A 7,579-nucleotide genomic window follows, 5' to 3' on the forward strand; every position below is an offset into this window, starting at 1 on the left:
GCTTCCCTTCTTTCCTCAGCTACTTGTAAAGCTTCCTCAGACAGCCATTTTGCTTTCTTGCATTTCTTTTTCTTTGGGATGGTTTTAGTTGCTACCTCTTGTACAATGTTGCGAACCTCCATCCAAAGTTCTTCAGGCACTGTTTATCAGATCTAATTCCTTAAATCTATTCTCACCTCTACTGTGTATTCATCAGGGATATGATTTAGGTCATACCTGAGTGGCCTAGTGCTTTTCCCCACTTTCTTCAATTTAAGCCTAAATTTTGCAACGAGAAGCTCATGATCTGAGCCACAGTCAGCTCCTGGTCTAGTTGTTACTAACTGTATAGAGCTTCTCCATCTTTGGCTGCAGAGCACATAGTCAATCTGATTTCTGCGTTGACCATCTATATAAATATACATAAATAAAATAATACTTACTCAAAAGTAACTACAAGAACAAGTCATGGAATTTCAGGATAGCTGCAAGGAAAGGGATTTGCATGAGAAGCCACACTGTGGGAAACAGATCTGCCCAACATGACCGTTCACCATAGCTTGTCTCCCCATGCTGGGTTATGTTGGGGAAATTCAGAATAAATCCTGGCAGAAAAAGGTTGCTTATATGTGTCTTTGTGTTATAAAATCAAACCTGCTCCCTTTTCTCAGAAAGCAGCAGAATCCCAAGCCAGGTTACTGTTTATCATTTCTGTTACTTTAAGAAGATGGAATTCTTAGCTAGACTGGGAAGTTGCCACAGGCTGAAACTATCAGTGGGGAACTCTGGTGTTCCCATCAGCTGCAGACAGCTGAGGCAAAGGTGTCCATTTGTTTCTGAATAGACCCATTTAATCATCTAGTTCCATAAAGGCAAGTGCCTGCTGAGTGTAGTTATCAAACCAGTTTTCCTGAATCATTCCTCAATCAGACACATTTGCATGTTTAAATAGACACAGAGGCTGATCCATACTGCAAGGAATCTACTGAATTGACATGTCAATAAAGCTATCAGTTAAAAATTCCATACTATTGTTACCAGTATTTCTGATCCGTTTAGAACATTATGTCATGCCTAAAGACATCGAGATGCTATTGTACTGACATTATCTGGACACTTAACACTCTGTGTACATGACTAACAGGTTATAAAAGTGTCTGTACATGGGCTGTGAATTTGTAGTTGAGTTTGCCTCTACCTGGGAGTGTTCTGTTTTTAGTTACTGCAGGAACTGGGGCACCGATTCAATAAAGCTGCAGAGGTTCAGATGTTTAGATCTTCCCATGGGTCCAAGTGTTCTTTCCTCACAAATTGAAAACTGAGATTTTTGTCAGTTATCATGTTGCATGAGCCAAGTGACATTCTTGCTTTGATTTCTGTTCTACATGAGAGGAAACTGGTGCATTGGCTGGAAAGCTTGAAATCACAAACTGGTGATGTTTCGATTAGAGATTGCTGCAAAGCTTTGCAAGAGTCTGGGACCTATTAGAATGATCTATTGCTGGAGTCCTAGGAATCCGAAATGATTCTCAGCATGTCTTGGGGATGTACCAGCTGCTTTGGCTGTCTCCTCACTGTCAGCTGATCTCTGGGATATGGAGGTAACATGCATTGACAGCACAATTGCACCTTGGTGTCCTCCCCGCTGCAGAAAGACCATCTCCTTTTTCTGAAAACTTGGGTTCAGAGAAGCAAATAGGCTGGCAGCTAGAGCTTAAAATTCAGCCAAACACAGGCTAAAAACAATATTAGGGCTTACTCTGTGGTAGTGATATTAGCAAAGAAATCTCACTTTTCTGTCAGATTTCTCATTGTAGTTCAGAAAAGCTGCTTCTAAGTGGTCAGAGAGCTTTTACATTCTGGATGGGTAGAAGATACATTAGATCCATTGGATGTTCATGATGACCATGTTGCAAGCACTTTGTGAATAAAATTACTCTCTCCTGCTCTGACTTGATTGCTGTAATTATTTCAGAATCTGTTCCAGTTCCTACTAGTGGCCCATCTTTTCAACCTGAGACTGGAGACCCATTCTTTGAGAAGTGAGAACCTACCACATGGGTTCTTGACCTGAGCCTATGTTGGTTTAAAGTCTTGAAGGTCAGGATTGTAGGCTCTGAGTCTCTGAGGGTATAAAAATCTAATTGAGGTGACTCCTGAGTTAAATTATCGTATAAAAAAATGCCTTGACCCAGCTGACCTCTCTAATTTCCATTATTGGAGAAAGTGCTTGAGTTAAACCAGTTAAACAGTCCCAAATTTATTTGATGAAAGTGATTATAGTTTGCCAATTTTAAACCCCACATAGAAATGAATGGAGGAAAAGCTTAAACTAACTTCTGCTAGATACAGTGGGAGTGAGTGGCAAAAGCCCATTCCTAGCTGCTTTATTATTATTATTATTATCATCATCATCATTATCATTATTATTAGAACATTTCTATGTCTTTAGATAAAAAAGACAAAGTGGAGGCAGGATAGTGGATAAAACTGCTAAGAGATAGTAGCCACAGCCTCTAATGTCTCTGTATGCATAGATGGAGCGCAAGAACAAACAGAATAAACTTGAAATTGTAATACTAGAGAATAAGTACAATCTGATAGGCATTACTAATGCTTGGTGAGATGAAACTCAGAAAATTCAAGGCAAGGCTATTCAACACACAGTTCCTACTTCAGGTTTTGTTGCAGAAATAAGATTGGAGCTAGATATGGATTATTTTCCTTTCTTCCCTTTCCTATTTTAAGGTGGCACTATAGCAGAAAATGCATCCACAGTGGTGGGGGCTTGCACTTTGGCCTGCAATATCAGAAAAATACCTGATTTTCCCCTGCTCCAAAAACCCTTACAAAGTGATTTTAAAAAACAGAAGGCAACTATAAATAATTGTGAATAATGAATTAAGCACACAATAAAAACCTTATATACAAAAACTTTCAATGATAGCTATAAAGTAAGTGAAGTGTCTATCTTGTTCACATGAAACAGACACAATAGAAATGGAGAAAGAATAGTGCTATATGTAAAACATCTATGGAAAATTCATGATTCCAACAATGGGAGCCCTTTAAAGCAGTTGGGTACAGATGAAAGGAGTAAGACGTAAGAATGATATTGCTATGTCAGTATACAACAGACCACCCAGCTAGCTGGAAGACATGGATGGTGTTTTTCTGGAACAGATGACAAAGCTTTTACAGAAGCAAGGAGCAGCAGTGCTGGGAGATTTCCCCTGACATCTGCTTGCTTGTGCAGGTGCCCACAGGGAGAGCCATGCTCTCAACAACATCCATGCTGCAGTGTTAAGTCATATCAATATACCAGTTCTAGCCATTTCATCTCCACCAGGAGCAGGCCTTTTGCAACACAAATGGTATTCTGCAACGTAGGCACTGTCAGGTCAAAATGAGTGAAAGCTCTGCCATAATATGGCTGCTGAAAACCTGTCACTGCAAGAACAGCTTGGTTTGTTTGATTGATTTATAAAACCACACCCAATAGTCTTAAATGGGACTTTAGACTTACAGAGAGATCTTGATCTGATCAGGAAACCTTGTGGCAAGTACATCATAGATATGTTGTTGTATGCATGTTTGTTCTGAAAGTTCTTCCTTTTGTGTTGTTTATCTTAATCCATTCAAACCTTTTGTTTGCTTGCTTGCTTTAGTTTTTATATACTACCCCATTCCCATAGGCTCTGGGTGGGTATACAAGAAATGAAACCAAACAGTTATTAAAACTGACTAAAGCAACATATTCAAAAAATTGAGATGAGAACTAAGCTGGAAAGGCCTTTCAGAAGATCTATGTCTTTAAATCCCTCTTAAAGTTGATAATCTGGGATATCAGATGCATCTTTCCCAGCAGACCATTTGACAGGTTAGGGCAACCACTGAGAAAGTCCTTTGGGTATATGACATTAATCTTACAGAAGCAGACTTCAGAAGATTATCCCCAGAGGAGCTTAGCTGGTGAGGCAAAATGTATGGGCAAAGGCACTCCTGAAGGTATTCTGGACCCAAGCCATGAAGGGCTTTAAAAGTAATTACCAACATCTTGTACGGTATCTGGAAACGTATCGGTAGTCAGTGCAAAGACTTTAAAATAGGTGTTTCTCCATGATGTTCCAGAGATCAGCCTGGCTGCCATATTTTGTACTAGTTGCAGTTTCCAGAGAGACACAAGAGTAGCCCTGTGCAGTGCACATTGCAGAAACTGGCCCTAGAAGTTACCAGCTTGTGCACTACTGTTTTCAGGTTATTCCCCTCCAGGAAGGGATGCAGTTGACAAGTGTCTCAAGGAGGGGCCATACAATAGCCTCCTTCAGGCAAGGAGAACTCCTATCCTCCCTGAAGGAGGCATTGATGATAAGGCTTAATAGCACCCTTGAAGCTTTCACCCCCTGGACTACCAGCCAGGATGGTCATGTTTTGATTGAGAGGGCAGGTGGTTTTTCTTACCAGTCCAAGCAGCCTATCAACATCAACAGAACTTACAAATTGAAATTGATACAGGATAATGCTGTTCACAGAGTCGTTTGATACCTCTGTGTTGATCTCCCCTCCATGCTCACATCAAGCTCGGCTCCTATTGGAGAAATTTATTCTGCAAAATGGTTGTTAAAAGCAACTGTGAGCAACTGAAGGTGCTAAAGACAGGTTAGGGGGTATTGGGCTTGAGACAAATCCCTTGCTATCCTAAACAGCTCTGCTGTACATGAATTTGTGAATGTGATATGAGCACAGAAGAAACCCTTCTTCACTGCTCATATCACCAGCTCATAGGAATGAAGATACTCTCTATAAAGTGCTTTATCAAAGATGAGTCCAGATTTCCACCATTGGCACTCCAGTCATCACCCATCCTGCTTCATACATTGGAGCTCCTCTGTATATCAGGGAGCTCTTTTGGAAGCAGGATGAAGAGGTCATCCAGGAGTGATCATGTCTAAAGCCCTAATCAACTCCTGATTCTATTTTGTGACCAGGGGCACAACAGGATCACTGGCAGAACTGGCCAAAGAACCCCCTAGGACTGACTGGAAACCTATTGGATCCATAAATCTTCAGACGAGGACCATTCTTATAGGCTGATCCTCTCTACAGGGGCAGAAAAAAGGGGCTGTGAACTTAGCCTTGACCAGGTAATGATCTGACTGCAGGTGCAGAATCCTAAGTCTTCAAAACCAGAGCTGAATATAGCAGCAAGTGTGTGTCCAGCTGTGTGTTAAACGTGTCTAAACCCACCCATTAGCGTGGGTCCAGAGACCATCTGGGACAGGCCCATGTCTGCCATGGTCAACAGGAACTCATAGACAGCACCAGACAAACTGGACTTGAAAGCAACATTTAAGTCCCCCAGGATTAACAATTTTGGGTAATTAAACACCTCTTCTGAGACCAGTTCTGTGAGTTCAGTGAAAGATGCTGCTAAGCAATGATGTGGACTATATACTAACAGGATCCCTGGTCTTTCTGTAGACTCCAAGTTTGAGTCCACACACCTGATGCATTTCAGCTCCTTAACAGGGTACCTAGTCAAAGGTATGGTATTCTTACAGATCACAGTCACACTGCCTCCTTGCTTTCCCTTATCTGCTGCACAAGACAATAGCCAGCTGGGAGTGTCTGTGCCCATACAGGGCCACTGCCTTCTTCCAGCCAAGTCTCTGTGCGACAGGCCAGATCAACCCCCTCATCTCTAACCAAATCATGAATGATTACAGTTTTATTACAGGTTGACCTGAAATTAAGAAAGAACAGTGAAAGGGACTGTGGGTGGCTCATACTGCTCTCCAGCTTACCCTGGTTGGTAGGACAGCCAGAGGGAGAGAGTTATAAGGTAATGTTCTCCACTTCTCCTGCAGCAGTATTTCACCCTGGCAGCCCCATATTGCCCATTGCCCTACAGCACCTGAATGGTTGCCCCGCCTACACATAATTCTCAGACCTTAACAACAGATGGAGAACCAGGTGCTTCTCTTCTCAGTGATGGTGTTCCAGTGAGGCACTGGAGGTGGTTGGAACACCAAGGGTAGGGGAGCTGGCAGCGGAGATGATCCTTTTCTTCACCAGTCCCCAAGACCCTCACCAGCCCTGGGTGCAGAGTGCCAACCCGATGATTCCCCACGAACTTTGTGACTAAACAACCATAAGAAAGGTTTAAGACTGACGATCGGGAACCCATGTTGCAAGTCTTGCTTCCCATGTACACCTTAAAAATGCTATTGCTTGCTATTGCTTGGAGGTACAGTGTTACATATGCTAATAGTTTACCTGTCCTGAAGATTCTTTCTGTATTGTGTTGCCTTAACCCCATCCAACCCTTTTGTTTTGCCCTGATGTGCCTATAGCATAAGCGATTCCCCACCTCCAAACTCCAAACACCTCCAAGCGATTCCCCACCTCCAAAAGCGATTCCCCTGCCCCCTCCAAACTGTGTATGAAGCTGATAGAGTATAAAAGCTTTTTGTACAGGCTCCCTCTTTGTAGTCCCTTTGGGGACTGTCTACATGCCACATGTATTTTCTGTATGTCTGAATAGACAGTAAATGTTCCTTTGCTTGTGGTCTCTCAAAGACTTTTTCACACTTGATACTGGACTGCCCTGTAGTACAAACATCCCCATATTGCCTGCCCCATCTGAGTGAAGCCATGCCGGCTGACATCCCTAGGCACAGCCCTGCCATCTGCACACTTATAGCTCCTTAAGGAACTGTTCACACCATTTTCCTGGGGGGGGGGGGGGGGGGCTGCATCACAGAGAGGGGAGGAGGCAGTACGCATATAGCTGTGTCTTCCAGCCTGCTAATCTCTCCAGGGTTCCTACTGCATGGGCTACAGAACTGCAAGCAGTTCTCTCTTTCCCCTCCTCCATCCCTCCGTTTTTCTGCTTTGAGAAATGATACCTCCACCTTGTGGGCATGCTTAATATTGCTGTTTCTCATTTAGGTTTAAGAAATTTCCCTCTGTCAACCTCATAGCAATTCGGGGGGGAACTGCTTTTATTTTCTGAGACGTGTTTTGCTTCATCCGATAGAGCAGGGCTGGGGAACCTGTGCTCCAAATGCTGCTGCTGCTACACTACCACCCTGACAATTGGCCATGTAGGCTGTGGCTGATGGGAATTGTGTTTTAACAGTAGCTGGAGGCCCAAGATTCCCTGCTCTGGAAGATTAAAGTTACCAACTTGAAAAAGTCACACATACAAACACACTTAAGTGTACAAAAAGATTTAATTGCTTCTGTCTGTCACTAGACAGAAAAGTTGCACGGAAGTTTAGAATAGACCATTCTTAATCTGAGGCACACGTTTTTAAATAAAGAAACTTTTCTCGGTTGACTAGGGTTGGGATTTTGTGCATGATAAAAGTCTCACCATCTCTGAAGAATATATCCCATATTGCAGCAGCCTATGTGGTAAAGCAGTCACTTGAACTGTCTTTCTGGTACTACAGCTGCTGTTCAATTTTGTCATGTGAATAGGTTTAATGCACACTGAATTTTCCTGGCTAAGATTATGGTATTGTGAAACATACCTGGCTGGCCAGCATTAAGCCCAAGTAGGCTGTTCATGTCCCAAGCACTGTCAATGTAAAAA

Source organism: Varanus komodoensis, unplaced genomic scaffold, assembly GCF_004798865.1.
Source record: "Varanus komodoensis strain SLA01 unplaced genomic scaffold, ASM479886v1 scaffold72, whole genome shotgun sequence".
Classification (NCBI taxonomy): domain Eukaryota; kingdom Metazoa; phylum Chordata; class Lepidosauria; order Squamata; family Varanidae; genus Varanus; species Varanus komodoensis.